Genomic DNA, 6,000 nt, shown 5'->3' with positions numbered 1-6,000 from the left:
TTCCCATAACAAACACACACACAAACATTACTTTCCCAGCCACATAACATCCATCACTCAGCACTACCTAACAGCTTCACACAGCACTGCACTACTTAAGAGCATTACTTGACATTACTTAACATAGCATTACTTAATTTCCCAACATATCCCTTTCTATTTTCCGACCCTCAATAGCCACATGATTAGCTCGCGTGGGTCCAGGTTCGAATCCCGGCCCAAGGAGACTGGTGCTCACTCTACCCAGCTATTCAACCTCCTTTCGGGCAGGTCGATAATGGGTACCTGGGGAAACCTAGGGGAGGCAAACTGGTAACCCTGGATGTGACACTTGCTCCCAGGGTAATGTTCGGGTAGATTGTGGAAGTCTGGTCTTTGAATCGGCACTTCCTGATGTGGTCTTGTGGTCTGGGTCTTGTATCTGATTTAGCTTCTCTATATTAGTGTGTTCTCTTCCACCACGGGCTCAAGGGCAGCGTTCAAATTGTCGTACTCAGCGCATTGCATTTTTTGTTGTTTCCGCCCGGTAACTATAGCAAAAGAGAACGAAGCCCATCAATATTTAACAGTTTTAACGCTAACTTTAATTTCCTAGCGTTATTTTGTGGTTACGACAGTCATGGAGCCTAAAAATTATAAATGCAATGTTCAGTGTACGACAATTTGGCAACGTTGCTCAGGGGTCAGTGATACAGAGACGAGCGCTGAGGCCATGTGCAGCTATAGTGTACGCCCCCAAATGCTTTCTCTACGCACGAAACAGTTATGATTCCGCACAAAATGACATAGTAATAATTCAAATGTTCCTTTAGTTAAGACTCTCTACATTATTTTTCCTCTAGTATTTGATGTGTTCCTGTAGTTGATTGTTGTTGTTTTTATAGCGCTTCATTTATGTTCCTCCGGTTGCTGTGTTTCGTTAGTCATTCCTTTAGGTTTGTGATATTTTTGTTGTTGCGTTTGTTCCTTTCGGTTTTGGTTGGCTATTTCTTTAGTTTATTGTAGTCTTATTTTTGTTGTTGTTGTTTTTTGTTTGTTTTTTTAGCATTCATAATTCCACAAAAAGTTTTCTCTGGAGTCCTTTAGGTTTGTGATATTTTCGTTGTTGAGTTTGTTCCTTTTGGTTAGCTATTTCTTTAGTTTATTGTAGTTTTATTCTTGTTATTGTTGTTTTTTGTTGTTGTTTTAGCATTCATAATTGCACAAAAAGTTTTCTCTGGATTCACAAAACTAATGTCTGTGGTTATTAGGAGTCTTTAAGCGTACAATTTTGAATGCACTGACGGCAAAAATTATTGGAAGCTGTGCACAAACTATAACAGCTTTAGGTGAGAGAGAGAGAGAGAGAGAGAGAGAGAGAGAGAGAGAGAGAGACTTTCCTATAAGCCTTCATACTTAATCGTTAGTTTCTAAGTCTTTTTTATTACTCCTAGTTTTATTTTACTTATTTTATTAACGGTTTTCTTACCTGTGTGTGTACATGTGTATGTGTGTGCTCTCGGTTCGACGATGAATGAAGACTTTTTAATCCCGCAAACAATAAACGTTTCGCAATCATTCGTAGTCTGTATAAGCGTAGGCCACAAAAACACGACATTCACGTCTCCGACAAAGCAACAAAAAAAAAATTAAGTCGCCAATCTAGGGCAAGTCCGCCGCCGAGTGAGCGTGACGTGGAGAGTGTACAGCTTCGTAATCGTAATATTTTGGAGAACTGTGTATAGCGTACGTACTTAAGGGTGACGCCACCATGGCTCATGTTCCGCCGTCTCCTGGTGTTGCGCTACTGTAAGGATGATCTTCGGGTGGTTGTGTTGAGTCCCTCCGAGCCAACCTTTTAACTCTGTCTCAAGGTCTCACTGAAAAGCTTCATATTGTGTTTCTTCTAGATTTTAAACTCTGTGAATCCTTCTCTCATCTTTGTCTCATGGTATCATTGACCTCACTACAGTCCCATTAAAGTTCTTATTATTATTTTGATTCTATATTTGAAACTGTTTGAGTCCTTATAAGCCTCTCGTCTTTGTCTCATGGTATCATTGACCTCACTAAAAGTCCAGTTAAAGTTCTTATTGTTATTTTGATTCTATATTTGAAACTGTTTGAGTCCTTACAAGCCTCTTTCTTTTGTCTCAAGGTGTTATTTACCCCACTAATGAGCCAATTTCACAGTCCAACACAGTGTCTTCGTAACAGCCTGAATCAAACTATACAATCCCATACAATCCAAAATGGTGAGGTCTTCAATGCCACACTAAATACACAAGACTTTTCCTGTATAGTTTCATCAAATTTGTGAACTTAAAGTGCGGCTGTAAGGTGCCATGTGAGGAATAACCAGGAGTACAGCGATGTCACATTTATAACCCCATGTTGGTTGCCTCTCTCTCTCTCTCTCTCTCTCTCTCTCTCTCTCTCTCTCTCTCTCTCTCGCTCTCTCGCTCTCATGGTGTTACCGCTCCGAGGATTTGAATGTTTTTTTATTTTATTTATTTATTTTATTTTTTTTATACTTATGTCAGCTTATTTTAACGTACATTCCTTCACGATATAATCTAAATATAATTGTGAAACTACTTACACATCCCAAAACGAAAGGGAAACTCAATAATAAGTATATCGTTTTTTTTAGCAACGCTTTAAAATACATATGCCATGTTTCTTTATGTGCTTATAGATATCTTATCCATAATAAGTTAACTGTTCTTTCATACGTTACAATACTAAGATTAAATGTGTATGCATATTTGCTAATCATATTTGCCATGGTTTTATTTATATTAGAACATTTCTACATCGCGGGCTGGGAGACACACGGCAACGCTGTACAAGGGGATCACCCTACCCTGAACTCCCCTCAATCGCACATTTGCCCGAGCCAGACTATAGGAGACCGTTGAGCATACATAACAGAACCAAGAAAAATAAAGGGAGCTGAATGTCTGTATATGTTATGTGTGAAAACTTAACCACTTGAGACTGAACGAAAACAACAACCTGCAGTTAGAAGCGACTCAACACAACCCCCCCAAAATGCTCCTACCAGCAGAACAACACCGAGAGAGGCTGAAACATGTGCTTGGGTCATGCCACCTCATCTGTATATGATTTTGAGGGAGCGTAGAGCCTAAATAGTGATATCATTTTTAAAGTGTGTGTGTATAGGCAAGTAAATCATGCTGTTTTTAAGAGAGTGTACAGACAGTCTTATGGTTCAATCCTCTCACAAAACTGTATAGCGTAACGGTGTGTTGTCATTTTTAAACATGTACTATAGCCGTGTGAATCTGTAATTATCATAAAAGCGTGGAGGTTGGAGCCGTGATAGGTAGTACCACAATTTTTTGGCGAGAGAGCTTAGCGTCGGACTGCAACGTAATCTAGTCCTTGAAAACCGTGCAGTGCGACGCGACGTAAACCTCCAAAAAAACAAACAAAAAAAAAAAAGGCATGTTGTGGGGTGTTTTCGCTTCTACGACGGACGTAAGGAAAGGAGAGAAGAAAAAAAAAAAACGCTTCCTGTTGACCGATCCATTAATGTTTTTTTTGTGTGCGATTTGAAAGCAGTGCACCACAACTCGACTCTCCCCCCCCCCCTCCCCCCCCACACACCCAAAAAAAAAGGCACGTAGGGAGTGTTCACCTTCACGGCAATTGTTAGCTACGAAAGAATAGAAAAGAAAGGCTTACAGAATTTGAGTAGACCGATGTGATCAATGTTTTTATTATGTAGTTTGGAAGCGGTTACGCCACCCAGTTCTTAGCCGAAAAGCACGTTAATTAAAGGTCGGTCGACGCTTTTACGAAGAGTGTGAGTCAAGGAGGAGAAGAGGGAAAAAAAGTTTGATGTTGAATAGAAAAAAACTTTGATGGAAAAATTGTTTGCAGGTGAATAGAAAAGAAAAAGTCAACGGAGAAAATAGTTTGAAGTTAGAGAAAAAAAAAAAAGGTCGGTAGAAAAAATGTTTGCAGCTGAATAGAAAAAAAAAAGGTCAACAAAAATTAGTCAGAATTTAAAGAAAAAATAATCTGGTTAAATTTGAAAAAAACAGGGTTGATAGATTTTTTTTTTTTTTTCAGTTGAATAGAAAAAAAGGTCATCAGAAAAATAGTTTGAAGTTTAATACGAAAAAAGGTCAACAGAAAAAATAGTTTGAAGTTTAATACAAAAAAAGGTCAACAGAAAAAATAGTTTGAAGTTTAATACGAAAAAAGGTCAACAGAAAAATAGTTTGAAGTTAAATACAAAAAAAAGGTCAACTGAAAAAATAGTTTGAAGTTTAATACAAAAATTAAAGGTCAACTGAAAAAATAGTTTGAAGTTTAATACAAAAAAGGTCAACAGAAAATTAATTTGAAGTTTAATACAAAAAAGGTCAACAGAAAATTAATTTGAAGTTTAATACAAAAAAAGGTCAACTGCAAAAATAGTTTGAAGTTAAATACAAAAAAAGGTGAACAGAAAAATAGTTTGAAGTTAAATACAAAAAAAGGTCGATAGGAAATTTTTTTTAAACTTTAACTCAAAAAAAGATCAACAGAAAAAATAGTTTGAAGTTTAATACGAAAAAAAGGTCAATAGGAAAAATTGTTTAAACTTTAATACGAAAAAAGATCAACAGAAAAAAAATTGAAGTTAAATACAAAAAAAAAGTTACAGAAAAAAAGGTTTGCAGTTAAAGAAAAGTGCCAAGGAAAAGGTTACAGCAAAACGAGGTAGAAGTTTGAAAAAGAAAGAAAGAAAGAGGAAAGAAATATATAGTCCCGTAGAATAAAAAAAAAGACAAAATTAATATATAACTTTGTAGAGCCGAGAATTTAAGAATAAAGTCAGTAGGTAGCCTCGTACATATGTGTGTGTTTGTGTGTGTATGTGTGAAACAGAGAAGGTTGAGGAAACATGAGATTTTAAGAGGTACAAAGGAATGAGTGTGTGTAGGATAATATGTGAAGGAAAGAAGGAAGTGAAGGTAGCGTGTGTGTGTGTGTGTGTGTGTGTGTTGGGAAAGTATGTACGTATATGTGTGTAAGTTAGGCATTGAATGAAAAACAAAGGAAGGAAATTGGAAGAGAGTGAATAAATGGAAGGAAATGAAAACAAATGATGAAAGTAGGAAGGAAGGAAAGAAAGTTAAGAAAAGAGATGCATAAAAAAATGAGAAAATAAGATAGAAAAGACTGACAAAAAATGAGAAAGAGAGAAAGAAGGAATGATGGAAATGAAAACAAATGATGAAAGTGGGAAGGAAGAAAAGAAAGTTAAGAAAAGAGAAGAAAAAAGAAATGAGAAAATAAGATAGAAAAGATTGACAAAAAATGAGAAAAAAAAGAAAGAAAGAAGGAATGACAGAAAAGAAAGACAAAAATGAGAAAGAAAGAAAGAAGGAATGACAGAAAATGAAAAAAAAATGAGAGAAAGAAAGAAGGATATAATTAAAAAGGAAACAGAGAGAAAGGAAGGGAAAGGAAAAAGCGATAAATTAAATAAAACCAACGAAACAAAGAAAACAACATTGACGTAGAATGGAAACAAAAGGAAGAGAAAGAAAGACTAATCAAAAAGAAAGATAATAAGGAAGGAAGAAAAAGGAACAACACAAATGAAAGTAGACGATGAAAATTATCCGTCAATAAAAAGAAAAAGAAAAAGAACGAGAGCAGGGAGAGTTAAAAGTGGAGGGAAAGAAATGGAAAAGAAGTAATGTGAGTATAAGAAGAAAGAAATAACAAAGATAGGAAAGAAAGATAAAAAAGAAAGAAAAAAGATATGAATAGGGAAGAGAAATAAAAAAAAAAGGATGAAAAAGTGTGCGAGTGAATTTAGTTAAAAAAAATATTACGAAATCGACAAAACAAATAATATAAAAACGGAAGAAGAGGAAGAAACAACAACAAACAAGGCAATAGATAAATTAAGATAAAACAATTGCAAAGAAAAAAAAATCAGTGAAGTGTTAGCCTGCCGAGGAACAGTGAAATGCAGCGAACGGAGTCAAGTGC

At 35.7% G+C, this 6,000-nt stretch overlaps 2 long non-coding RNA genes across 2 annotated transcripts in view; one reads left to right on the top strand and one right to left on the bottom strand.

The window, feature by feature from the left end:
* The window catches only part of LOC127006225 (uncharacterized), a 3,028-nt gene extending 885 nt beyond the window's left edge, over positions 1-2,143 (bottom strand). The window contains exons 1-2 of the long non-coding RNA XR_007759291.1: positions 2,045-2,143; positions 1-1,941 (exon numbers count right to left, since the gene is read on the bottom strand). The exon at positions 1-1,941 is cut by the window's left edge and continues 885 nt beyond it. This is a non-coding gene — a long non-coding RNA (uncharacterized LOC127006225). The remainder of the gene's footprint in view (positions 1,942-2,044) is intronic.
* LOC127006223 (uncharacterized) lies at positions 808-5,250 on the top strand. The gene is made up of 3 exons (XR_007759286.1): positions 808-935; positions 1,087-4,337; positions 4,376-5,250. It is a non-coding gene; the product is annotated as an uncharacterized LOC127006223 (long non-coding RNA).
* Positions 5,251-6,000: the final 750 nt, after the last annotated feature.

The sequence above is a fragment of the Eriocheir sinensis genome, chromosome 32, assembly GCF_024679095.1.
Source record: "Eriocheir sinensis breed Jianghai 21 chromosome 32, ASM2467909v1, whole genome shotgun sequence".
Lineage (NCBI taxonomy): Eukaryota > Metazoa > Arthropoda > Malacostraca > Decapoda > Varunidae > Eriocheir > Eriocheir sinensis.
Note: the sequence above shows the minus strand (reverse complement) of the source record. Positions and strands in the feature narration are given on the sequence as shown.